We start from the raw sequence: 24,755 nt of genomic DNA on the forward strand, positions 1-24,755 counted from the left end.
CCCTGTACAGACATTAAGTCTGCCGAAGGAGACAGGAGAGTGTGTTCCACAGAAGAGCACTTTATTCACTGCCACCAAGGAACACTTACACAACAGACACACACAACCAAGAAAAACCGAATATTTGAAAAGTGTTTTCCCCTCAGAATACATAGTGCTCTTATTTCCTTAGGGGTGCAGTAAAAATTGTCCAAAAGTGTATTGCCAAATGCATCTAAGAGTTAGCTAATATTAATCTCCCTTTGCTCTAGTTACAAAGGGCAGTCCTTGAACCAATTAATCATGAATTATTAAAACATAAAATGTCCACTGATGATGTCTGGAAGGGGGGGTATTTTTTAAGTTTCTTTTTTTAAAAATGTCCTTTTCCAATCTAATTACACTTAGAACCTGCCATAAGTTAATGTACTATCTCCTTTTGTACAGAATGTATGTGCATGTGTTGGTGAAAGGAGGCAAAATATATGGTAGAGATAGACAGAACTCCTTTGCTGTGGTGCAGCTGCTGTGTGCTGCACCATGAACATGAAGCAGCCTCAAAGTCAGCTTAAGCAGATCCAGCAGGAGAAAGAAAGTATAGTCTGGCGGCCAGAGCATTTGCCTTCAATTTGGGAGACCTGTGTCAAGTCCCTGTTTCCCCACAGGCTTCCTCTGGGACCTTGATAACTCACTAAGGGTACGTCTAGACTACATGCCTCTGGCGACAGAGGCATGTAGATTAGGCTACCCGACAGAGTAAAATGAAGCGGCGATTTAAATAATCGCCGCTTCATTTAAATTTACATGGCTGCCGCGTTGAGCCGACAAACAGCTGATCAGCTGTTTGTCGGCTCAGCGCGATAGTCTGGACGCTCCCCTGCCGACATCAAAGGGAGTTGTCGACAACCCAGGAGGCATACCTGGGTTGTCGACAACTCCCTTTGATGTCGGCAGGGGAGCGTCCAGACTATCGCGCTGAGCCGACAAACAGCTGATCAGCTGTTTGTCGGCTCAACGCGGCAGCCATGTAAATTTAAATGAAGCGGCGATTATTTAAATCGCCGCTTCATTTTACTCTGTCGGGTAGCCTAATCTACATGCCTCTGTCGCCAGAGGCATGTAGTCTAGACGTACCCTAAGGGTGCATCTACACTGCACTGTTATTTCGAGCTAACTAGCGTTATTTTGAAATAACATTGTGAGCCTCTACACAGCAATTCTGTTATTTCGAAATAATTTCAAAATAACTGGTGGCTTATTCCAGGCCTGCACAACATACGGCCCGAAGGGGCTCACTGTGCGGCCCGCGATGACTTTCGGAAATCAAATTTCCTCCCTCCTCTCTTCCGCTCTCCTCTACTCCCCTTTTGAATGCGTTGCTCTCTTGTGTCAGCGCCTCTCCCCCTGACATCAGGGATGCACGCACGCTCTGGCCGCGCCCTACACCCGCGTGCAGCGCTGCCCCCACTTCCGGCTCCTATCCCAGGACTCGGCCCCCCTGCACACTGCTCGGCTGGGCGGTCACTTGCATGGCGCATACCTCTGTCAGAATGACGTGCTCCCGGTGCAGCATGGGGGTCAGCGCTGTTGGAGTGCGGGGCGGGTCGCTCCGTCACAGCTCGCCAGCTGGTAAAATCTACGCCCCGTCGATATTATAACTTGTATCAGAGGGAACAAATTTTGTGCCGTGTGATATTTCTTCTTTTTGTGTGTTACTGTGAGTCAACAAAATCTTGAGCTTTTTGGGAGAGCATCTGGCAACCCTACTTGCAGACTGCAGCTGTTTTCTTTGGAGTAATACGGCCCTCGATGATTTCCAAGTTGTACAGGCCTGGCTTATTCCGAAATCTGTAAACCTCATTCTATGAAGAATAATGCATATTCCAAAAAAGCTATTTCAAAATAAGGCATGTGTAGACGCTCCACTGCTGCTATTTCAAAATAGCCCCTCACCAGGGCCATTCTAAGTTATTCCTCCCCAGTGCCCCTGGGGCTCTAAATCAAGATAGCATGTCTACATTGGGGAAGCCTACCTCGGACTAATTTTGAGGCTTCCCTGCAGTGTAGACATGCTATTTTGAAATAAGGTTTAAAATAAAATTCCAGACTATTTCAAAATAGCCGTGCAGTGTAGATGTACCCTTAGTCTCAGTTTCCCAAGGGAATAATAGTTTTCTGACCTCACACATGTGGTGAAGCAAAACCTGTTAAGGCTCTAAGGTGCTCAGATGCGACAGATGCTCAAATGCTAGTCATAGGGGGCATTTAGAAAGATAGTTAATGGGGAACTGCCAGAGCCAACATTATAGCTTCTATCATGCTTGTTCCTTGCTGTTGAAGTTGGGCCATCTGCAGTTACCCAACTTACTCAAGGTTTTCTAATTTAACCCGGGGAATTGACCGAGTAAACTGCCCAGATTTGGGGGCAACACGAGTGAGCTTAAAGCCATCTTCTCAACCTACGCCTCTTAAGATGTGGCAGGTATCCATGAGGATCTACCCATGATGTGGTGGGCATCCAGTAGTGTATATGACCATATATTATGCAATGGTCACCATTAAAAAAATCAGAATTTAACACTTACTACACAGAATGTGACCTGTACAATCAAGCGGAGGAAATAAATCACATGATGAATATTTGCACTATCATATATATAGTAGCCCAGTGTCTGTGAGTCTGTAACGCTGAAATGCTGGCTGTTCCCTCTGGGTGGTCCGTGTTGCATGGGGAGTCCGGGACCCAAATGGCCGCTTGCTCCCCCGCAGCAGCCTGGCTGAGCGGCACAGAAGTCAGCCGAGCACCACGGTGGGAGTTGAAGGGATGCAGGGCAGTGACGTACATGGCCAGGCCCCGCCCCCTGGCCATGTATGTCACTGCCCTGCCCCCCTTCACCTCCTGCCGTGGTGCTCGGCTGACTTCTGCACCGCTCAGCCGGGCCGCTGTGCGGGAGCAAGCGGCACAAACGGCCGTTTGGGCTCCATGGTCCCCTGAATGAGAGGCAGGAGGGGGAGGAGAAGAGAAAGAGAGAGGCAGGAGGTGGAGGAGAGCTGAGAGGGGGGCAGTAGGAGGAGAAGAGAGAGAGAGAGAGAGAGAGATGGAGTGAGAGACCGGAGGCTCAGGAGAGAAGACTGACATAGAGGAGAGACCTGAAAATCCCGTTTATAATGGGCTAATTGGCTAATATGTCAATAATTTTGTTATTCCATTAGCTAAGACAAGGCTTATGATCTAGAAACTGATATGCCTCCATAGGGATAGGGCAAGGGATGCATTATAAGTAGGGCACTGAGATTGTGGGCCTGACCCTTGAATGTCCTTCCCTTTGTGTATCAACACTGAATCAGAACGGTAGCATTTTATATCTGCTCTGCATCAGTACAAGAGTATGTCTACACTACAGCGCTAATTCGAACTAACTTAGTTAATTCGAACTAACCTAATTCGAACTAATGCATCCAGACTAAAAAACTAGTTCGAATTAGCGTTTTGCTAATTTGAACTAGCATGTCCACATTAAGTGGACCCTGAACCGGGGTTAAGGATGGCCGGAAGCAGTGCCGGCAGGGCATCAGAGGAGGACTTAGAGCGTGGAGATGCTGTCTCAGGCTAGCCAAGGGCTGTGCTTAAAGGGACCCGACCCCCACCCCGGACAGACAGTTCTCAGGGGTGCCCCGCTTGCAAAGCAGTCCTGGCTTGGAGTGCCCGGAGTGCCCACACTGGGCACATCACAGCACTCGGCCATCAGCCCGGCTGCACTTGCCGCAGGCTGCCATCTGGGGAGAGGGGACAATTGGGGGGCTGCAGGAGAGCTTCCACCCCCAGAAGCCCACAGAGCCAGCCCAGTCCTCCCCATCGGGGGCTCGTGCCCCATTCCTCCCTCACCTCCTTCCACTTACCCTTCCCTAGTCCGTCTTCTTGATGTACAAAATAAAGATAACGTGTCTTCCAAAATGGAATCTGTCTTTATTGAACAAGACTGGGAAAAGGAGGTAGGAGAGGGGAAGAGAGAGGCTGGGAGAGGGAAGGGCAACTAAAATGATCAGGGGTTGGGAACAGGTCCCATATGAAGAGAGGCTAAACAGACTGGGACTTTTCAGCTTAGAAAAGAGGAGACGGAGGGGGGACAGGATAGAGGTCTCTAAAAGCATGAGTGGGGTGGAGAGGGTGCATCAAGAAAAGTTATTCATTAGTTCCCATAATAGAAGGACTAGAGGACACCAAAGGAAAGGAATGGGTAGCAGGCTTCAAACTAGTAACAGAAAGTTCTTCTTCACAAAGCAAAGAGTCAACCTGTGGAACTCCTTGCTGCAGGAGGCTGTGAAGGCTAGAACTAGAACAGAGTTTAAAGAAAAGTGAGATCAAGTCATGGAGGTTGGATCCATAGAGTGGTATTAGCCAGGGGGTAGGAGTGGTGTCCCTGCCCAAGGTTTGTGGAAGGCTGGAGAGGGATGGCACGAGACAAATGGCTTGGTCACTGTCTTCAGTCCATCCCCTCCAGGGTCCCTAGGGTTGGCCACTGTCGGCATACAGGCTACTGGGCTAGATGGACCTTTGGTCTGACCCAGGACGGCCATTGTAAACTCAGGGCTAGGGATCGGGGGTCTCAGTGGACCACCTTGATTTTCATGCACACCTGCTCCTGGGTGGCCAGGCTGGCAGCTCTCATGCCCTAGACGGCCACTTTCCTGTGCCTAGTGTGGAGGTTGTGGACGAGGTCCACGATGTCCGCACTAGACCAGGCGGGTGCCCACCTCTTGTGGTCCCGGGTAAGCTCCCGGGAGCCGCCAGCCTGGTCCCGGGAAGAAGGGGAGGGCTGGGTGGCATCGGGTGGCTGGCTCGAGCCGTGCCAGGTGCAGGGTCTGCTAGCTGGGTGCTGGCAGGCTTGCATCTGGCACGGGCACCGTAGCCAGCCCATGCCCCTTTAAGATGTCCTGGGCCGGGAGGGGGGCATACGAGTTTCCCTGGTGTTGGCCAGAGTTGCCACCAGGGAAAGCTGAGGAGGGCTAGCCTCCCACTAGTTCGAATTAAGGGGCTACACACCCGATAATTCGAACTAGTAAGTTCGAACTAGGCTTAGTCCTCGTACAATGAGGTTTACCTAGTTCGAACTAAGCGCTCTGCTAGTTCAAATTAAGTTCGAACTAGCGGAGCGCTTGTGTAGCGCCTATCAAAGTTAATTCGAACTAATGTCTGTTAGTTCAAATTAACTTTGTAGTGTAGACATACCCCAAGTGATTAGACCACAGAGAATGAAGTCTCCCATACTGGAAATATTTTGTTTTATTGCACATTTGGGGGAGGACAAATTACATTCAGCATCATATTAGCTAATTGTGACACAACCTAATGTAGGCTAGAGTTTAATCATGTTAGGTGATGTGATAGTGAACACCAGGGGCTCGTCTACACTGGCCCCTTTTCCGAAAGGGGCATGCTAATATCACAGGTCATAATAGGGAAATCCGCAGGTGATTTAAATATCCCCCGCGGCATTTAAATAAAAATGTCCGCCGCTTTGAAGTAGGAATAAGAGATCCTCCGGAAAAGGGCTTTTTTCCGGAGGATCGGGGCCAGTGTAGATGTTCTTTTCCGGCTTTTCTAAAAGCCGGAAAAAAGCGGCGGACATTTTTATTTAAATGCCGCGGGGGATATTTAAATCCCCCGTGGATTTCCCTATTACGACCTGTGAAATTAGCATGCCCCTTTCGGAAAAGGGGCCAGTGTAGACGTAGCCTATTTGTACTGGTCTCTGCATTGTGTTTGGTCTCTTTATCATGTCACCTAACTTCATCCAAATTATGCCAAGCACAAGTGTACAAAAAGCAGGGGAGAGAGGGAGTATAGAGAGTCCATTCCTCCCAGCCTCTTGAGTTCCTAATACGCAAATTATCTCAAATCTATTTTGAAATAGCTTATTTTGAAATTTGGTGCATCTACAGGCTGTGTCTAGACTGGCAGCTGCTTTTGTGGAAAATCTTGCCAGCTGTCCGTGCGGAAAAGCGTCCGTGCCAATCTAGATGCTCTTTTCCACAAATGCTTTTAACGGAAAACTTTTCCGTTAAAAGCATTTGCGGAAAATCATGCCAGTCTAGACGTAGCCACACAGTGCCAAATTCTGAAATAAACACTATTTCAGATACAGGATATCCTCCAGTATCCTCCAACATCCCAAAATAGCTGTGCAGTGTAGACATACACAAGTGCCAAATTTCAAATTAAAGCTCTATTCTAAAACGTTCCTTAACCCTCATGGAATAAGATTTACAGGGATGCTGGAATAGCGTGCCCGTTATTTTGAAATCTATTTCAAAATAACGGGTACGTTAAAGATGCAGAATAGCTATTTCAGGACACTTCCAGTATCCCAAAATAGTTCCACAGAGTAGCTTATGGTGCCACAGGACCACTCATTGTATTTAAAGTTATAGACTAACACGACTACCCCCTGAGACTGTCAATCATAATATATTTTTAGTCAGCCAAAAGTTGGCCACCCTTTACTTCTTTCTGTCACCCATTTGAAGATTAGTGTAGGGTTATAAAAGCTTGGCTTTCCCTCACCCAGAAAGTGGATGCACCTTTAGGTACACTGAGGGACTTCTCCAATCAAAGGTACACAGTAGGTGGTAGATTATGGGAGGCTCAGAAGTCACACAGACAGACCTGTGAGGTTCTCCAAATGTAACAGAGTTTGTGGTGGGCAACAGAGAAAGAAGGCAACAGGAGAAGCCTTTTTTGTCACCTGGAAAAACCTCCTGAGGTTTTCAATGAGAAGGAAACCAAGGAGATCCTATTGGACATCACACAAAGACAAGCACAGGCCAGTGTGGATACAGTGCGTGCTTGGAGTCAGGAAGACCTAGTTAAAGTTTTAGGAGTGTGGGTTCCTTATCCAAACTTTTTTTTTTGAACCCAACAAATATTAATTTTGGTTCAAGGAAAACGCTGAGGTTCAAGCTGGACCATATTTTAATTGGACCAATTCACTTCTCTGTGTTTATAACTTCAGTAACTTGAATGAAATGAATTATAGCATACTGTACATGGTTTAATAAAGTCAGCCAAATTCATGTAGCCATTGGATATAAGTTGTATGGTAGGTGTACATGTAAAACTGTACTGTACAGTAGATTAATATAACCCAAAATATAATAGTTATTTTATATAGCTATAAATCAATATAATATGACTATCAAAACATTTTGCTTTATTCACATACTGAGCGATTAGAAGTATCAAAATATTTGTACTGACCTTAGCCAAATTCCTTAGAGCCTAATGGAACCCTCAGACCCTTGGGTGAGTTGGCGTGGAATAAAATTTACATTTGAGTCTGTGGGAGTGTTTAATGTATGTATTAAAATGGTGCACACAATGCTTCAGCTCTATAGTTTTAGTCATGCAAAAGCTCAGAATGTATGTGCAAATTACATGAACTAAGTCACTGAAGAAAACAAGCAACCTGTTTTGCCCTTGCAAATGTAGATAGCACATGCAGATCATGCAATTTGCACAGAAGCGCAGATTTGAAAAATGTCACTTGCCATTTTAGAGACCAGGCAAAGACCCATGATAGGGCCTGGAGAGCACAGTATATTTTTATACTGTACATATATACATTCATTTTGTTCCTAGACATACTAATGGCAGATTGCTGCTAAACGCACTTCCCTGAGCTTCAGTGAGAAGTGGTATTAGTCCTGCCAGCTGGCGTCACACTTCTTCTTTAGGTCCTATGGCTCTAATATGATAGTTGTGGAAGATATTCTTTCAGTGTTTTTTCCCTTAGACTTCTTGGCACACTAAATAAAAGATCAATTGGTGGCTCTGGAGGAATCTCTAGTTTTGCCACACAGGTGGTCTGCTGCCTGCTGAGTGAGTCTGGGACATATATTTGGGACATAATTTCCTGTCATACTATCCTTGCTCTTCGGAAATTCTAACTTCTAACTACTTACATTGAGTCTCATGCAAATTGCTCCTGAAAACACTTGAGAGAACCTTGTTAAACTGAGGAATTAACTACAGTCCACTTCAAGAAGAGATCAGAAAATTCGTACAATTAGAGGGTTTTGTGGATGTCCAGAAACTATAAGTATTGCATTCATAGAGGTGGCCAATTCATAGCTGCCCATATCACGGTCTGCATCTGTTTTACTAAGACCTCAGACTGAGCTCTGCTTCGTAAGCCAGGAGACGGAGTTAAATGTTGTACCTCTGCCAAGAAATTAAAAACAGTGAGTGAGTGGGATTCATGTTTGGACCAGGGTGCTCAGATTACAGCATGTACATGTCTGCTGAAAACATATAGTGCTTGGGCATGCAGAATCATAACATTGCCTTTCACCTGAAAAAAAAAGCACATTCATTTTATGCAAGGGGTCATTTTTACAGGACTGAAGACTAAAAGGGAAAAAAGTATATTCTTCATAGTCACTGAATTCACTGGAGTCAAAGAAAAGTGACCAAAGGACAGTGCAGCTCAGGCAAAACCTGATCCAGGAGTACAAGCTATGAAACCAGGCCCATATTGGCCAGGAATAAATAAAATAAATCAATGAAGCTGAAACAAAGAAGAAATGCCTATGGTATTGGCTGCTGGAAAAATTCAATCCAGACCTAGGCATTTGTGTCACTGTATTTTATATGAGTGACTTCAGCAGTCTCTACTCAACCAACCACAACAGCCTACATTGGCATTTGCTTGCAATAATCTTCAAGCAATGTGCTTATAAGATGGTTTTCTATTTTGTTTAAAAATATGCTGTGTCAGAGGCTTGCTGGCTCTCTGGTTATATATTCAGGGAAAACTATAGCCCTCCAAATAACTGAATTCATAAAGCTGCTCCCAGCTTTTATGCCTGAATTCAGTAAATAATAACAGGGAGAACAAATACTTAAACACTATGTCTTAGTGACCCCATTCAATTATTGAACTTGCAGAAAAAGAACAGGATTCTCTCATTCCTCTGCCTGTTTCCTTAAAATTTTCACCAGTTTTTGAACATGTTACTTAGGGCTGGACAAATCAGTTGTCTTAACAGGAGCACCATAATGTAGATGTAGTTTCTAGCGAGTCACAAGTGAGACATAGGTTTTCTGAGTAAGTTCTCAAAGGTTGGAAGCTTATAATCAAACTATCTGCACCTAGGCTGGAAAACTGATAAGAAAAGATGTCTCATTAGATGTAGGAAATGACCTAATTTTTTTCAACCCAAAAATACTTTGCTTCTTGCGGCATTTTTGCAAATTGAGTATCACAAAGAATCCATCAGTGCAGAGATCCACACAAATGAAACACATCCATGGGGGAAGTTAACTAATCTTTTTTTAACCAAAGGAAAGGTTTACTTTGTATGTATGGTGAATGTTCACACAATTATTATTTTAGCTTATTAGTCTTAGCTATCCCTCCTCATCACACTAAAGATGTCAGGAAACATTCAGCCTTGTTTGAAAACGTCTAGCCTAGAAGAACTCTACCTTCTAGGATTCATAACCATATTAGAATATTCAGCATGGAGAAACATCCATCCATCCGAAGACCTGACCTTCTGAAACCTATCCCTCAAATGGCAATAGAGAAAGGAGCTTGAGTTCCTCAAACTAGTTGGTCAATAATAAAAACTCAAAACTGAACATCCCTGGCTATCTTATGAAAGTCAGCTCATCTCAGAAGACAAGATGACTTAAATATTACCAAAAGTATTAAAAGGCCTAACTTCACCCCAAATTCCTATTCCTTGGCATTCATTCTAGCCTGAGAGAGAGTTTAGCATGAGTGTACAGATAAGCAGAAAATTCTCCCTAAAATGACAGCATGAGGGAAAAAACTGACATCATTCCAACATTAAAATGAATTGATGTTATTGCATGTAGTCCATGACTCCTGTCAATAGAGACTCATCCACATCAGTGTATTCTTCAATACTTACTTCTTGTACTCTAGGAATTAATTCCAGTGATCCAACACAGTACAAAAATGATAACTGATGGAATGAAATGATGGAAAGGTAATTTCAGTTTATTTTAAGAGAAGATTTCTTTGAAGAAACTTCTGTTATACAGTGGAATAATCTTCCAAGGGAAGTTATAGAAACCCCTTTCCAGGTCTGAATCAGAATGCACGCTACAGGGAATAACATTGCATTCACTGGAGATGGACAAATGATTTCATGAACAAAATGTTTAAAGTTGTTACAAATAGTATGTCTACAAAAATTAATTTGCAGCTGACATGCATGCCATCTGACATTTGCATATACTGATCAGGGACTTGGATATTTTCAGTGTGTTCCACAGAAAAGAAATGTAGTTACATTTCATATGGTACCTGTAGTACTTCCCATTCTAAACAGTGGGATTACAACAAAAACACCCTACAAAATTCCAGCCAAATTTTACAGTCCCAAGTTTGTGGTAAAGGTAAAGGCTATGATGTGGTAAATATATATATGGCTATTGAGATGTGGTTTGCATGTATGCATCAGGTGCTTATGCAATCTTGATGGCAAACCCTGAATTTGAAAATATGGTCACAATTCAATAATATTAGAAAAAAGCATAAGGATACAGAGAAAAGCATCCAAGTTAATTCAAGCTGCTAATATCACTCTATGAAGAGCACTTAAACTTCATACTTTAAGCATGTGCTGTAACCCCTTCCTCTTTACCAAAGAGTGAGTGGAACTTAACATTAAGCAGGTATGCAAGTGCTTTGCTGAATCAGGGTTGTGAAGAATAAATCAGTTTAATCTCATTAAGGAATAATTTTATGTAAAAAAAATATAGACGTTTTTAAAGTTGTTTTGTATTTATTTTTAAGGGTACATTCCTGCAAGGTGCTGCAGGCCCTCAACTCCTAGCAAAATCAGTGGAAGCTCAGCACACTCCTTTACTGCCTAGGAACAGGTATTAATTCCTTCCCGTCTGAAGGCCGATCGCCAAACAAATTTTCACTGAAGTAACTAAATCTGTTTTAATTCTCACCTTTGTTCTATTAGTGCAAGTATGTGTGTGGACTATCTTATTCTGGATGTAAGTGCCCTATTTTGATTTTTCCTTAAGTTGGCTATGAAATGAAAACAGATTTTGTTACCTTGATGCAGGCCTATGTATAGGCAACCCTAAAAGAAGCAGTTGTAATTAAGAAGCTAAACTTACTATTCACTGAACATTTAACTATGTTTCTCTAAGTGAATGACATTCCAGATCTGTTTCACATGTTCAGTAAGGTGTAAGTCACTGACACGCGCATGTGCTTAATAACTATAATTTGCCTCAAAGTCATTTTATGGAAAAAATAGGGAGGGGGGATCTGAAAGTCTGTGTTTCCTCTTGAAATAATTGACCTCATTGACCAACATGGCAATAACACTTGGGCTGCATCTAGATTGGCATGATTTTCCGGAAATGATTTTAACGGAAAAGTTTTCCGTTAAAAGTATTTTCAGAACAGAGCATCTAGATCGGCATGGACACTTTTCCACAAAAGCACTTTTTGCGGAAAAGTGTCCGTGCCAATCTAGACGCGCTTTTCCGCAAAAAAGCCCCGCTTGCCATTTTTTTCAATCGGGGCTTTTTTGCGGAAAACAAATCTGAGCTGTCTACATTGGCCCTTTTGGGCAAAAGCTTTGAACAAAAGGGGCTTTTGCCTGAACGGGAGCAGAATAGTATTTCCGCAAGAAGCACTGATTTCTTACAGTAGGAAGTCAGTGCTTTTGCGGAAATTCAAGCAGCCAGTGTAGACAGCTGGCAAGTTTTTCCAGAAAAGCGGCTGATTTTCCGGAAAATCTGGCCACTCTAGACACAGCTTTGGAGTATTCTATTATAGAGGCTGGCTGATGGACTCCTCAGTTTGAATGAAGGACCAGAGATGCTGTATTGCTTTTTAAATTGAAGCATATTGACTGTACTCAGAAGTACTAAGTCTCTAAAGGAAAAGGGGACAAACTTATCCAGGAAAATCCAGCCAGAAAATGCCCTCTATGAATAAGAAATAGGTATAGTGATTAGTGCTGGCAATGTTTGGCCTTCACATGTTCAAATAAAATCCACTACCTTTCTTCTCAAAGGTAGTAGCCAGAGAAAAGCCAACTGGTATAGATATCTCCTTCATGGAAAAGTTGTGGTTTAGATTTCTCTTTTGAGTCTTCTCATTAAATGACAATTTTCAGGAACTGTTAAGAGAACATATTCCAAAAAAAAAGTACTTTGAAATGCATTTCTGTTCAGTCTGAAATATTCACATTTATGATTACTAAAATTGGCATGCTTTATCGCAACAGTGCCTAAAATATCCCCGCAAAAGAAGGAAATTCTGTTTCTGTAATATTTTATTTTCCTGGCATCCAGAGGCTTTTTAAATTTCAGTTATTATCAGTGTTGAGTTTGTCTGTTCTCCAGTGTACTGCTGCAAAGTGTATTATCCCATCAGCTCAAAAAATGAAAACACATGAAATGAGCTATTTCCATCTGAAAAGAAAATAGTTTTTATTTATGCAAGTAAATCTTATCTGGTTATAATTATATATAATTTAACCAGATGAAAATAAATTCATGTGTCATCCATAACTGAAACAAGGTGTGGGATGATTTTTTAAATCAATGCAGCTCTGAAAATTAGAAATTTCACAGGGAGAAGAACAAGTTGCTTTTGGTTTTATTTTATGTGAGGGATACTCTGATGCAAGGAGAAGATTTTGTTTTGGTTTAACAGCTGTTATATGTAACTTATGAATTGCAAAGTTTTCAGACACAATTCCAAAATTTGCTTAAGTATTTCTCCTACAACTAGTCGTTACTTGCATGACTAGTCTTACACTAAACTATTCACATGAATAGAGGCCGCAATATCAGGCCCTGTAAAGAACCAATTAACAAGGTCTTCAGTCATCACAGATTCAATATTGACAGTCTGTTCAGTGATTCCGCTACACATCTGGTACCTTACAACTGTCAACATTTGTATATCAGGGTAGATGCCCATAGATCCATATGCTTGCACTGTGGCTTGTTTTCTTCCCTTCTCTTTCAGCTACAGGGGCTTCAGTCCCAAAACACTCACTAAATCTGTCAACACCTTCACTCCTCTGTAACAAAAGCCAATGTCTAAAGTTCATCAGTTGCATCAGCTAATCATATTTCGGAGATTTAGTTGTGTGGTGGCCATCCACATAATGATCATTCTGTAGTACAGTGCTTTCAGTGATTTAATGTTTGTGAGCCAAAGAATCAATAGCACTCATTTTACTTACCATGCCCCTTAAAAACAGCATTAGTCACACTTTATTTCATAGATGCATAGATTCAACTCCTCTGGGGATCCCAAAAAAGATACATTAAGAATAAAGTTTCAGTGACACATACAGGAGGTAGATAAATATTTCCCACCTGTTGAGTGCACTGGGGGGAAAGAATAATAAAGCAATATTAGGCTTTGTATACCAACAACCCTTTGCTGACTCTGCATCTTGAACAATATTATGAGTGCAGATTCTAATGAATGTCTCTGTGATTTGGCAAAGCAAAAATGTGGTCTCAATTTGGAACTGATTTCAGCAAGGATGAAGCAGGATTAAGAAAAATGCATTTTGATTTCTCATAAGGTTCTCACTAAACAAGCTGATGTAAATATATGGACCCTGTAGAATCAATATTTTGTTAAAGCAACGAATCCTTTGCCTGAAGGCACAAATAATTTTTGTGCCAAAAAACCTGTTAATTATACAGACACGTATGATTCTTATTCCTTGCACATTCTAATAAGGCCTACTAAAGCAGTCATATCTGTTCTTTGGTTTAATCAAAGGAGAACAATGTAACACGAATTATAATGCATATCAAAAAAATTTAAAAAATTATTCACAGATTAAAACAAATCTCTAACATGCTATATGATACAGACACAAAAACCCAAGTTTTTCAAAGTTTAACAGAGCCATTTTACTATATTACTCTACATGACACCACTTTAATGTAAAACATAGTGCCATGTTATTCTGCAATAATTATATATATTAAGGTCAGGACGTAATCCTCCTTGCTACAATTAATGCCCTCCACAAACCTGAACATTTACTCGTATGTGATAGACATGTAAACAAAAGTCAGCCTGGTCTGCGGAGGTAATAAGACTACAACGTAAACAACATTCAGAAATCATTCAAACAGTAATATGACAGAATGGCTAATATTCACCTAAATTATCTCCATGCATTTCAGTAGCTAGAAATAAAGTTTTGTCAGGTGCATGCTAAACTCTCAGTTCTGCATATCATATGCTATGCTTCTACTAACCTACAAAGCTTACCCATGTTGAAGGATTACAGAAGTAAAACAAGCTGTTTATGGATGAACTTAGTTAACTTCTCGGGTGCTGACACATAGTGTACATTCAGGGGCTGGGCACCATTAATTTTAATGAAAGACTAGGATATACATCCAGAAGTTTTTATAGATGATGCGTTAATGGATATGCCTCATACTTCCTCAGGGCACTAAATTAGTACAATGGCAAACCCAGAATTAAACTGCTTGTATTAGTAACACAATATACCTAATAAACATTTTTGTATGAAGGAAATCAAAAACAACTAGAACAATTAAAATGAAATCAGGATAAAAATGCAAAGATAAGTAAATATAAAGCCATTTTCCTTGGATTGTACAAAAACAGTTCTCACTGGTTCACTGTCTTGTGTTGTATGGAAAGTAAAAGAATCAAAGCAAAAAGGAAAGAGAAGAAAAAGGTATAGGGGATGAGGAAAAGATGACACATGCCAAACAAATATCATGCATAGTCACCATATACCAGTCTGTAAGGGTACGTCTACACTAGCCCTCTAGATCGATCTAGGGAGGTTAATGAGAGCGACCAAAATTGCAAATCAAGCCCAGGATTTAAATATCCCGCGCTTGATTTGCATGTTCCCGGTCGGTTGCCATTTTAGAAATTGACTAGCCTGAAGTAACTGCCTGCGTCTACACGTGACAGTGAAACGGGATTCCGATTTAAAGCCCTAACTCGAATTAGCTGATATTCCTTCTACAATGAGGTTTACCAGCTAATTCGATTTAGGGGCTTTAAATCGGAATTCTGTTTCACTTCCGCGTGTAGACACGGGTAGTTAATTCGGGCTAGTCAATTTCTAAAATGGCGACCGACTGGGAACATGCAAATCAAGCGTGGGATATTTAAATTCCGGGCTTGATTTGCAATTTTGGACGCCCTCATTAGCCTCCCTAGATTGATCTAGGGGGCTAGTGTGGATGTACCTTAAGTGATTCATGTGTGTCCATGTTGACAATGTTGTACTTCACAGTGACCTAAAATGGGTCAGGATGCTGAGGGAAGACAATTTGTTATAAAACTTGTATGCTCACAATAGCCTTGTGAAGGAAAAGGAACGTAAGTGGCTCAGAAGTATATTATATATAAAGATTGTAATTATGTTCTGTGCCATTTGTTGGGTTGTATCTCTTTCAAATTACCAAGGACATTAATTATATGTTTTGTTGAATGGAGGCCAAAAGGCCAGTTCTGTCTTCAGTTATATCCATGCAAGTCCCTCTGAGGTTCCTAAGTTTAGGACCCATGTAAACCAAGCATCTTTTTTCTATCCAGGCTCCTGGATTCTGTATTTATGCACAAGTATTTGCCTCAGTCAGCTGATAACTTACTATCTTTCTTATATGTTATCATTCAAAATTATGTGTCTGAAATGTAAAAGCCAAAAAAAACTATTGGATTTAATTATTTATTTATGGTTTGGGGTAGTCTATTATTCAAAAGTTAATCTTGTAGAACAGAGACTCCAGTCAATAGCGGCTCATTCAAGACTCTGTCTTTCAGCCTTTGTTGGATAAGTTTTCTGTTATGATTGGCAATGCTGACCTAACCACCAAGTTATTGTTTTTCTTTAGAAATTTATTTCCTATTTTCTTTTGGGCCAAATCCTGAAGTCCTTGCTTAAGCAATGCTCCCAGGGAGAGCAAGAAGTTACACCTTTGTTGAAGACTGAATAAAAGATGCATAAAAACAATGGTGCTAGAACAATTATTAGAGTGTGGGTGAGGAGGGTAGAAGCCATGTGTTTGGGTTATTATTCCACCCGGGCCTACTTCCCTCTGGCACAAAAGGTAATCCTGTCACCTTCCCTTTTATCCTGGTTGGAGCTAAGTGGTCCATTTACCAGCATGGTTCAGAAGTATCTACCATGAACCTTAACACAGGCGTTTAGCACAGGAACTTAAGCAGGCTCAACAAAACACTTCACTATTTTTATGCTGACCTTCTGTCTCTTTGGGTACGTCTACACCTGCACCCTAGTTCGAACTAGGGATGCAAATGTAGGCGACCGAAATAGTAATTGAAGCAGGGATTTACATATCCCGCACTTCATTAGCATAATCTTGCCCGCGCGCTGTTTCGGAACTCAGCTGTTTCGAACCAGGAAGTGTGCTCCGGGCCACGGTAGTTCGAATCAAACCCCTTGGTTCGAACTAATGTTACTCCTCACTTTTTGTAATGTTAGTTTGAACCAAGGGGTAAAGTTAGTTCGAACCAAGGAGCACACTTCCTGGTTCGAAACAGCTGAGTTCTGAAACAGCGCGCGGGCAAGATTATGCTAATGAAACAAAGGATATTTAAATCCCCGCTTCATTTACTATTTCGGTCACCTACATTTGTGTCCCTACTCTGAACTGGGGTGCAAGTGTAGACATACCCTTTGTTACATTCTCCATTTACTGCTAAGAATTTAAAACAGTTCCTTCTTTTTGCTGATGTAATTCTGTGCTAAAAAAAGTTGTATGTGTACATACCTGGCCTTTCAAAAGGTTCATCGTATACATCTGTCTATCCAATACTCATTGCAATGTGATGCCCTGCACTGTCACTCTCATAGTGACGCCGCCCTCCATCACTTGATTCTCTGCTTTTCTGACAGGCATTTTTACATTTTCTGCCCTACTATCCCTTACAAGTAGAAAATGTTTCCATTCTAAATCCACAAAACCTTATCCATAATGTTCCATCCCAAAATTTACTTCACCCCTAACGCAATCAATTATAACCTGAGCTAGGCTAGGTGGGGGTGAATTGTCAGAACTGCTCCTGTCTGACAAAGAATTGTGCACATCCTGTCATTGTTGCCCTGTCTCCCCTTTGCTCTCAGCCATCTCATTCACCTGTTATCGCTTTTCATTCAGACTACGGGTTGAACCTCTCTAGTCCAGAACTTCCTGGTCTGGAAGCATCCGTCATCTGGAATGTTTTTAGTTAGCCAGATGTCCACTTTTCGTGGGTGTGGCCAAGTTTCCCACAGTCCCATAAAGTTTGTTTATAACCACCAGTCCTAGCCCTCAGTGTTCTGTGCTGTTATTTAGCTCTAATTTTCCTCTAAATGTCCGGTACCATCCCAGTAAGCAGTGGCACTGTTGGTAATGCTGCTAGACAATACTGACCTCCCATGGTCCAAAAAATTCTCTGGTTCAGAACCGGTCAGATCCTGAGGGTGCCGGACTAGCAGGTTCAATCTGTATAAGCTCTTTCGGCAGGGACTGAGACTTCATATATGTTTCAACAGCACCTTGCACAATGGGGCCTTTATAATCAAGCACAATAGAAATGTTAAACAACAATGAGTAATTCATAACATATATTCCAGTGGTAAGAAATAAGACTCCAGCATCCCTGTCCATGAGCTCAGAGGCTCTCAATCTATCCAAACAACTGTATCCCTTTCAGGATTCTGATTTGTCTTGCATACTCCCAAGTTATACATCACTTTAAAACTGCTTACTTACAAAAGCAGAAAAAACCACATAAGTGTCACAGCACACTGTTACTGCAAAATTGCTTACTTTCTAATTTTTACCATGTAATTATAAAATAAATCAATTGGAGTATAAATATTGTACTCACAATAGTGTATAATATACCGCTCAGTGTACAAAAGTCATTGTCTGCATGAAATTTCAGTGTGTACTGATTTGACTAGTGCTTTTTTATTTAGCCTGTTGTAAAACCAGGCAACTATCTAGACCAGCTAATGTACTTTCTGGAAGACCTCTGTGTACCTCTAGGGATACATGTACCACTGACTGAGAACCACTGCCTAGCTAAAAAAAATAGGAAAAAAATCTACAGCAATATGGCATTGTCAATGTCAAAATTTACTGTGTTTTATTACGGGTTGAAGATTTGGAGATTAATGTACATGGCAATTTTCTGTTAGCTTTCTAATATGGTATCATTTAGGTCAGAGTTAAATCTCTATTATCTAGGGAGATTTCCTAACAAGTATATTTATTATTTTTTGGCATCAAACTTAACAGCCTTGTTCTCTGCTGTCGGAGGTCTCCCATCTATATAATGTTTTTCCATTGTACTGCAGCACAGTTGATTGGTCTTCCCCTTGCAGCTTGTAAAATAAGAACACATTACATCACACAGTATGTGTGCTCCTAAGCAAACTTCCAGAAAGATACCCATGAACAATGTTTGCTGAGAATTGTTGACACTTCCCATAAATGTGCTAGCTGCTAGTGTGGGCTTGCATACCCATTCACCTAATATTGAAGCTTGACAGTAATGTAGTAATGTTTATTCAGCATGTCGGGGAAGGTGGTACTTAAAGAGATGGGCACGAGCGAGGCAGGTGGAACCTGGAAGTCTTTTCCATCAGCATCAATAGGTGCCCTTTTTACATACCAGCTGTATGGGAAATTGTAGATTAACTTTATCATGAAGACTTCTAGGAATGTAACGCTTTTGCCAGTGGGCTATGAAACATATACTGGAAGTGACCATTAGAATAACAAATCTGATCACAGTTCTAGCCAAGATATTTATATCACATATCCAGCTAATTCAGCGTGCTCTCTAATGCCTCATTATGTAGGCATTTCTTTAACCAAAGTGATTAAACTGAGGTAGGATGCTGATGGGGATCGTCCATCTGAGACAGCTTCATCCAGTATAAAAATGCATCTGAACATGAACTGGCCTGATGATTCATTTATCCTTTCATGTTAAAAAAAAATTCCTTTAAAGTTTTCTATGACTGTCATACATAATGAATAACTTTGGCAAAGCAAGGGCTAGTTCTGGTACCAAATTTGTGTGCCAAATAACTATTCATTTGTTTGGATATTCTGTGTAAAGAAATGTAACAAAGTAAGATTTGTTAATCCATTTGCCAGTCCTATTGGTCACGCATGCAAGGCAAAGATATGTGGCGGTTCAGTGATTTAGGAAAACCTCACAAACCCAACGATGCCTATAGTAATTTACTCACCTTGATCATGATTTATTCTGTCAGCGAGGTGCCCCATTGTAGCATCAACCTTTGTTGCAGCTTTTCTTCAGTGTTCATGTTTGTTTCTTTTGTTTTCTGTTGCCAGCTACAGCTCTTTGCTGTGAGCCCTCTCATATTATCAACATCCGCTAAAGTAAGCCCTGAAGTGAAAAGCTGAAGCTACAAGACATTCCCCAAGTGAGTCTCACTACAACAGAGTGCATCTGTATTTCCAAGAAAATATACTTCTGATAATGAGCACAACTTGTAGCAATTATAAAACTTGGTTTCTTTCTTCTTGTTGGCTCCCAGCTAAGACAATTAAACACACCCTCATTGTAATGCTTTTACTGCTGACCCTTCCCTTCACATCCATGTTCTCTCCTGTTCCATTGACATTCTATTGAAACTGATGGAATGGCAAGGTGTCCCTTGTTCATTTGGAGGTATGTTCTGCTGGCGATATCTGCAGCAGCAGGCAGCCCTTGAAGTTGTAGACTGATGGGTATATTTATCATGGTGAAGAATGCCTGGCTGTGTGTTTTGATTGTTCTTAATGATATGCCAGCCAGGAGTTAGAGATAAATTCTGCTTGATGTTCCTGTTAATACAAGGCAGCAGTCAACTTTGCACAGGCTTAGCACTTGTAGATAATGTCCTCATTTGGAGTATAAGCTCTTTGAGCCGGAGATTGTCTTTAGCTCCATATTTGTACAGTGCCTAGCACAATGGGGCTGTGATCCGTGACCACAGTGTAAATAATAATCTCTCACTCACGCACATAGACACACACACACACACACACACACACACACGCTCCAAAATATACTTTATGTATCTGATGCAAGAATAATTCATAATTTGTATAGAAGACAGGACCTTTTAACAAGTGGGTAGTCTGATGGCAGACAAATCACACCAAATAGCACAATACTTTCCATTATACATAAATCACCACATTTAAAATTGTTATCATCAGATTATGTGGATGCATGACTCACAGCCACCTCCCTGTCTACAAAGAATCACTCTTTAAGCAGGCTGCCACGCGCCTACTGCACCTGATTGTCTCATCGGCACATTCCAGCTAACAAAGGCAGGCAAGCCGAGGCAGAGCCGGGGACACTGATACACTTGTTCTATCCCCACAGGTGTAGCAGCGTGCTGTTTTGAAAGCTTTCTGGGTGTAGGCGTTGGAGCTGCATTCTTTCTTTAATTTGTATTCACTTATTTTTTGAGGCAGATGGTACGGCAGCCAACACAAGAGTGCACAAAATCTTCTGTTTGAAACAAAGACCACAAAGCTCATACCATTACAGCAAACCCAGTCCACTTGGTCACAATGGGGAGAAAAAGAAGACAAATCACTGCTTATCCTTCCCAACCTGATAGACAATATTTTCTTCAAGTACTGGTGGAGCTAACAGAAGACAGTGTGAGATGTATTCCACATACAGTTCCATAGGAATATATATTTTATGTATAATCCATACTTGTTATTACTTATATGGTAGTACAAATGTGCATGGTGCTTTACAGGCAGATAAGTAAAGAAGGAACCAGATTTTCATCTTCTTATGTCACAGGTTTTAAGGTCATAAGAGAGCACTATGATCATTCAATCTGGACTCCTATATAACACGAGGCAAAGAATTTCACTTAGTATCTAGTGTGATCCCAAAGTTCCAACCCTAAAAACCCTACCATCTTTTAAATTAGTGCTTTTGCAAGTTTTTGGATTACAGTACTGCCAACTAATATCCTCCATTTAGTTATAGAACTGCAATATACCACATGCAAGGGGCATCAGTATTGAGATGAAATAACTACCTTTAGCACATGAGGGGTTCAGTCATTCTACCAGCCCATTCAGTTCTTAGTCTCTGCTGAGACAGCCAACAAGATTTCCGATGGTGTTTCTTCTGATATATCTACTTGGAACTGGATGTAAGTCAGCAACTCATTTCTTATGAAAACAGCCTGCATAGTTGGAATTGTTCTGAAAAATGATTCAGCCAGTCAGAAGATTAGAAGGACTATTTGATGCCTACAAAATGATGACCAAAGCAAATTACACACTGCTAATTTGTCAATAAAGGGTATTATAATTGTGAAGTGTAATTTGCTAAATTTAAGTTCACAATTCCCATTAAAAACAAATGCAACTTGTGTGTCTGTCATGCTGAGCTGAAAATTTGCCCCCAGATTTATTTCAGAAAGTATGCATAATGGGACAGTTTCCTGGAGTTGCACCTATTTTAAAGCCAATTTTAAATAAAAAACAGCCTTCTTTTGCAGACCCATAAGTGCTGTTATCTTACACTCATTCAGATAAGTTACCTTCAGCTTTTCTGTCTGCACATGCAGAGAAACAAATCCAACCCCACTTCCAATGCAAGTTTAGACAACATGGTTAAATTAACAGTTTGAACATTAGAAAAGAGATTAGGATAATTAATGCCAAGATGATAGAACTAGGAGTGTTTTGTACTATAGGTAGGGCCACTGTTTGGGAGGTCAAAAGAGAAGTTTTACCATCAGCTTACAACACGTACTAACAGCGAAGCTTAAAAAATAATTTCTTACTTCCCTGAAAAACAGATAAATAGCTTAAATAAAAGCTTTTTTTAAAAAATGGATGCCAAAAGTTGGACATCTAATCTCAGATTTATATATGACCTGATTTTCAAAAGTGCTGAGCACTTAACAGCTTCAGCGGAAGTTGTTGGGTGCTAATAACACCTCTGAAAAGCACACTATTTGGAGAGCTATATAAGGCTAAATGAGATCAGGGGAGAAAATCAACCTAAAATATGCAACTCCAGCTATGAGAATAGTGTAGCTAGAGTCGATGTACATAAGGTCAGATTCCTGCAGCATCCCCACTGCAGGTGGTCAGCAGGAAAAACTCTCCTATCGATTTCCTTTACTCCTTATGACTCGATTGAGTACCAGGGTAAACGGGAGTGCCATTGGCAGTTGATTTAGTGGGTTCTTTCTAGACATGCTAAATTGAGCCCTGGGAGTTCCATCTCTGCAATGTCGATCTCCAGGTAAGTGAAGACAAGCTCCTTCCATTTTTAGATACCCCACTTGAGAGACCTTAGAAAGACCTACTATTCAAAGGGTAGGTACTTGAAAATCAGGTCTACTGAAATTGTCTAGGGTAGGACTCTCAAAAATCACGGCACCCAAAATCATTAATCATGTTTCAAATCTTAGCCTTCAGTTACCTGACTTTTGACATCCAAGTATGAACATTTTGGCCTGGAGAATAATTAAAGCAGAAAAGAAAACAAACATTTTCCAAGCTGTTGAGTGAGTCCTGAGACAAGAGCAATCAGAAACACAGTCAGAATCATTCTGCAATTTCCACTCAGGAGCAGATGCTTGAAATCTCTCCATTATATCCCAGGGCAACATTATCATAGAATCCTAGGGCTGTAAAAGATCTCAGGAGGTCATCGAGTCCAGCCTCCCGCCCAAAGCAGGACCAACCCCAACTACATCATCCCAGCCACTGTTTTGTCAAGCCAGGACTTAAAAACCTCTAGAGATGGAGATTCCACTACCTCCCTAAGGAACCCATTCTAGAGCTTCACCGCCCTCCTAGTGACATAGTTTTTTTCTAATATCCAGCATAGACCTTCCCCATTGCAATTTAAGACCATTACTCCTTGTTCTGCCATCCATCACTACTGAGAACAGCCTCTCTCCATTCTCTTTGAAGCCTCCTTTCAGGAAGTTGAAGGCTGCTATCAAATCCCCTCTCACTCTTCTCTTCTGCAGACTAAATAAGCCCAAATCCCTCAGCCTCTCCTTGTAGGTCTGGTGCTTCAGCCCCCTAATCATTTTGGTTGCCCTCCGCTGGACCCTTTCCAATGCATTCACATCCTTTCTATAGTGGGGGACCCAAAACTGGACATACTCCAGATGTGGCCTCACCCATGCTGAATAAAGGGGAATAATAACTTCTCTAAATCTGCTGGAAATGCTCCTGCTAATGCACCCTAATATGCCATTAGCCTTCTTGGCTACCAGGGCACATTGTTGACTCAGATCCAGCTTCTCATCCACTGTAATCCTCAGGTCCCTTTCTGAGGAACTGCTACTTAGCCAGTCAGTTCCCAGCCTGTAACAATGCTTGGGGTTCTTTTGTCCCCAGTGGAGGACTCTGCACTTGTCCTTATTGAACCTCATCAGATTTCTTTTTGGCCCAATCTTCCAATTCGTCTAGGCCCTATCCCTGCCACCAACATATCTACCTCTCCCCCTAGTTTAGTGTCATCCACAAACTTTCTGAAGGTGCAATCCATCCCCTCATCCAGATTATTAATAAAGATGTTGAACAAAAGCGGCCCTAGAACCAATCCTTGGGGCACCACACTTGAAAATGGCTGCCAACCAGACATTGAGCTGTTGATCACTACCCATTGGGCTTGACAATCTAGCCAGCTTTCTATCCAGCCAGCTTTCTATCCACCTTACAGTCCATTTAATATTGTGAGAGACCATATCAAAAGCTTTGCTAAAGTCAAGGTATATCACATCCACTGATGTCCCCATGTCCACAGAACCAGTTACCTCATCATAGAAGCTGATCAGATTGGTCAGGCATAACTTTCCTTTGGTGGATCCATGTTGACTAGTCCTGATCACTTTCCCCTCTTCTAAGTGCTTCAAAATGGATTCCTTGGGGATCCTCTCCATGATTTTTCCGGGGACTGAGGTAAAGCTGACCAGTCTGTAGTTTCTTGGAGTGTCCGTCTTCCTTTTTCAAAGATGGGCACTACATTTGCCTTTTTCCAATCATCCGGGACCTCTCCCGATCTCCACAAGTTTTCAAAGATAATGGTCAAAGGCTCTGCAATGACATTTACCAACTCCCTCAGTATGCTTGGATGCATTAAATCCATCCCCATGGATTTGTGTATTTCTAGCTTTTCTAAATAGTTCTTAACCTGTTCTTTTCCCACCAAGAGCTGCCTACGTCCTTCCCATACTGTGTTGCCTAGTGCAGTAGTCTGGGAGCTGACCTTCTCTGTGAAGACAGAGGCGAAAAAAGCATTAAGTACTTCAGCTTTTCCTACATCATCTGTCACTGGGTTACCTCCCTCATCAAGTAAAGGCCCCAAACCCTCCCTGGTCACCCTCTTATTGCTAACATGCCTGTAGACACCTTTCTTGTTTCCCTTCACATCCCTTCCTTTGATCCCTTCATTAGCTTCATTTGATCCTTATATAGTTCGGTCCTCAGTAATTTTCAGTTTTCTGTGTATCCTTGCTCCCCTACTTGAATCCGTCAAAAAAAATTCTCCCCCAAAAGACAAATACTTTTGTTTATTTTTACCTACCTCTGGCCTGTTTAGCTCTTCACTGCCCCTATTATATGGTCTTGGTGTTGCTCAGGCAGCTTTTTCTTCATCTAAGGGACTTGTAAAAGTGGAGGATATTTTAACAAATGGGAAGAA

General features: G+C 41.5%; 1 long non-coding RNA gene across 4 annotated transcripts in view; it reads right to left on the bottom strand.

The window, feature by feature from the left end:
- Positions 1-5,716: 5,716 nt before the first annotated feature.
- Positions 5,717-24,755, bottom strand: part of LOC112547036 (uncharacterized) — a 36,863-nt gene continuing 17,824 nt past the window's right edge. For 2 of the 4 annotated variants that reach the window (XR_012901466.1, XR_012901464.1), the window contains 5 exons: positions 24,639-24,717; positions 23,869-24,148; positions 19,285-21,283; positions 17,450-17,589; positions 5,717-8,200 (listed from right to left, as the gene is read on the bottom strand). This is a non-coding gene — a long non-coding RNA (uncharacterized LOC112547036). The remainder of the gene's footprint in view (positions 8,201-17,449; positions 17,590-19,284; positions 21,284-23,868; positions 24,149-24,638; positions 24,718-24,755) is intronic. The other 2 variants (XR_012901467.1, XR_012901465.1) reach the window with 2 other exon arrangements.

The sequence above is a fragment of the Pelodiscus sinensis genome, chromosome 2 (assembly GCF_049634645.1).
Source record: "Pelodiscus sinensis isolate JC-2024 chromosome 2, ASM4963464v1, whole genome shotgun sequence".
NCBI lineage: Eukaryota > Metazoa > Chordata > Testudines > Trionychidae > Pelodiscus > Pelodiscus sinensis.